This window comes from Pinus tabuliformis, chromosome J (assembly GCF_031772625.1).
Source record: "Pinus tabuliformis cultivar Carrire ecotype Pingquan chromosome J, CPIR1, whole genome shotgun sequence".
NCBI classification, from domain to species: Eukaryota; Viridiplantae; Streptophyta; class Pinopsida; order Pinales; family Pinaceae; genus Pinus; species Pinus tabuliformis.
The window spans coordinates 590323782-590327417 of record NC_142295.1 but is presented as its reverse complement, the minus strand read 5'-3'; the positions used below and the strand labels follow the sequence as shown (position 1 = coordinate 590327417).

At 34.6% G+C, this 3636-nt stretch overlaps 1 pseudogene; it reads right to left on the bottom strand.

Moving 5' to 3' along the window:
* Positions 1–2280: 2280 nt before the first annotated feature.
* LOC149228369 (pachytene checkpoint protein 2 homolog pseudogene) lies at positions 2281–3210 on the bottom strand (annotated as a pseudogene).
* Positions 3211–3636: the final 426 nt, after the last annotated feature.

Here is a 3636-nt window from a genome sequence, read left to right as displayed (position 1 = left end):
TACCTTGCTTTCCTTTTCTTGCTTGCAACCTTGATTTTTCTCTCTCCTTTGTCGAAACTAATGCAAAACCAAGCAAAAGCTATCGATTGTTTCTCAGGTTCCTTTTTTATCATTGATGTCTAGTCTCTTCCTTTCTTTTCTCCTTTTTCTTCATTTTCCTATAATTTCTATCTAATTTCCCTTGCATGCATATTTGTCTCTTTTCCTTTTCCAATGCTTCTACCAATTTCCATACCGATTAATAAACTATAAATGATGCCGACTACAATGTTTACCCGCCTTTTAACTTGGAATATGTGTCTCATGACCTTGGTCTTATTTTATTTACATGGAAAATCAACTCGGGGCTATTATAGGAGCCCTCTTAGGTAACCAAGCCAACCCATGAAACCATACCAAATGACTAGGATTTAAGGGATATTAGTCACCAAATTAACATCACTATGATGTCATACCTACCATGTGGTGCATTCTAATTGGGCCACATGTCATAAATATTTGCACTTATTTGTCGAATAAAGGTGCCATATTTCCATGACACATGGCATCATGACAAGATGCCATGTCATCCTAATTACACCACGTCATCATCACTAGAAATTTCATCCTTCACTGCCATGTCACCATCTTGGGTCAACCACTAATGGCAACATGTCATCATTGTCGTTTTTCCACATGTGATTCGTCACTTCAATGGCTACATCAAATCTTCCACATCATCGATGACTATACAAGGGGGATCCACATGGCACCTAAACAAGGGTCAAAATGTTGCACACCATGTGTTTATATAAGATTGGGTCAGCATGGAAGCTCATCCCTTGTTAAACTTCAATCATGTTGACACATTATCCATCATTCATGAGAAATTTAATGGTCGGATTCTACATAAGTTGCTCAAAATTTAATAGAATAAATAGTGTGAAAGTTTGTTTGAAATTTGTTATATATTTCATCACAAGTTCATAGATCCTCTTAGGATATGCTTGATGTTTAAAAAATTTGGTGATTTTCAAATGAATTTTGTGGTTTTGGCCCTCATTGTAGCTACCAACTTCAATTGATCATAACTTCTCATCGAGGAGTAGTTTTTCCAAGTGTGATATACCATTGTATTGATGGGGAAAAATGTCTTGCCAATAGCTAGGGGGTCTCCCTAGTGTAAATTCCCAATTAGACCTCACACCGTTTGGGATAGGAGCCTTATCTGGTATGTGGGCCCGTTGCCACCGTGTAATTTTTTTCCCTAACTGTTAAATGTAAAGATGCTAGTGTGAGGACAATAATAAAATGCCTAAAGAATGAGAACAAGATCAAACCATGATTGATAAAATCACAAAGAAATTTACAAGAACGAGGCATAAAAAAAATAACAATAAGTACATCTCAAAGAGGAGTCGGTTAGCCAAACCATCCAAGACATACAATTAAGAGATTGCTAGTGTTAATTGTAATATAGTTCACAATAAATTACTATCATTATCATGGAATAAAGAGTAGAAATTTGAAAGAAAAAAACACATGCAATGGATGTGAATTAGTTCATAAACATATCGCCTACATTAAAGCAAACACACAAACATAATGGAAATACCAGATATCCAATACAACCACTATGAAGATGCATGGGAATCAATGTTGAAAGTGAACAACTTCTTACGACTCATTCTGAAAATTTAATGTACATGTCAAGTAGGTCCATCAAAGGGGATGCTCATACCATCTTCAAGGAAATACCTTAGCCTCACTACAACTCACCCTATTGTCTTCCATAATCTGAGTACCCCTGGCTCCTTAAGCACACAAAAATCTATCTAATGCTAGCCCCAGTTAAAGTGCTATAGTCCTTTACAAATGAGGCATGAGGGTATATTTATAGAAGTGAGGTGACCTTTCAGCTACCATGACCTTTTAGATGCCCTCATGACTCTTCAACTCCCCAATGACTCTTTCACTCTTAATAAATTTTAAAATTATATGGAATTGTGCATGATCTTGATATTTGATATTTTATGATAAGATAATATTCAAAATATTACAAGAAGAAATGTTGCAAGATTTGAGGTGGTAACTTGTAATAGGAATGCTACACTTTGCAAGTCCCTTTGATGCTCTAACCAAATTATAGTGTATGATCCTTGATGTTGGTTAGATTGTCTAATGATTATTTTTGATAAATATTACAAACCCTTGCAATAATTATCCTAGTAGTTACGATCCTTAGAGCAGACCGCTTAGCCAATTAGTTATAACAAACACGAAAACCAACAACATATCATTTCATCGTCTACATGCAGCCCCAATCTCAACAATGTCGTAGCCCACATGCTCATCAATATCCATAGGAAGAACTAATTTTTTTATTCTGACAAGTTCTCGAAAATAGGACCTAAGTATCTCATAATGATCTTGGAGTATAGGAGGTCCAATAAATGATTTAATATTTGCTTTATCAATAAATTCAATATTAATAGTTGTTGTTATGCTTGGATTTGTTAGAAGAACAATATTGGATTTGTATTTCAATTTGTCTAACTGATTTAACAAAGCATTAACAACCCTTATAGAATTAGAAGGCTATGAGTCTGATAATGATGCTTATCTTGTAGCAGCCAGGCTTTCCATCTCATCAAAATAAAAACCAAATTATTCTCTTCCTCCACCATTTCATGAATCTTCTTGAAAATCTTTGTCACCAATTTAACACTCAAAAAACAATTTGTTGAAGAGTGAATGGGCATTAATCTTAACCAACTTTGGCTAAGAATATTGTGTATTTAGTCAAACTGAAAGTTTATGTTCTAATCATTTGCATAAAGAGGTATTTTTTGTGCTAGGAGGACCATGCAATAGAACGATATGGTTCCATGATATTAAACATGTATTTACCCTTTTCTCACATAAAATAAGAGCACTTTTAGAGTATCTCGACAGATGTTGTCTCACACCAGAGTCATAAGTGAAGCTTCCCCATAGTTCTTCAAATTATTTTGTAGGAAGAAGTCATTCTTGAAAACTAGAAATTTCCTCCTCACCTTCGAATCCCTCACCAAGTCCCTCTTCATTAAGTTGATATACATACACTACTGGTGTAACCTTCCAAAATAAAATTATTTATTTTCTATCCATCCTTCCATTTGTGTCACATGAATGTTGCAGAAAATATCCAAAACAAAAGGTACATCTTTTCCAGTTCCTTGGTAACCTCATAATATTTGAAATGATCAAGAAACATAGGAGCCTTTTTCATGGTGAATATACACACCCAATTTCTCTACTAAACCAACATAGACAATGCCAAATATGCCCTTACCATGAAGATTTCTTTTTCTCCATCGACCTGGGGCTTTACTCTTTTTAAAGTTGAAAATAATGGTCATAAAAATCACCACAATCAATAGTTCCACAAATTTTGGAAGCTCTAATGCATCAATCTACAATGACCATGCCTTGAGTCTTTCAACTTGAATGCCATGAATCTTGCTATGATTTAACACATTTTCCACTAGGAAATTTGGAGGAATAACACATTTTTTGTTTGAATATGACATTTGATGTTTATAAACATGAGGATGAAGTGGTGGAAGTATTTTAATTATGGTGCAATTTCAAAGGCTAGTCATAAACTTAGATCAC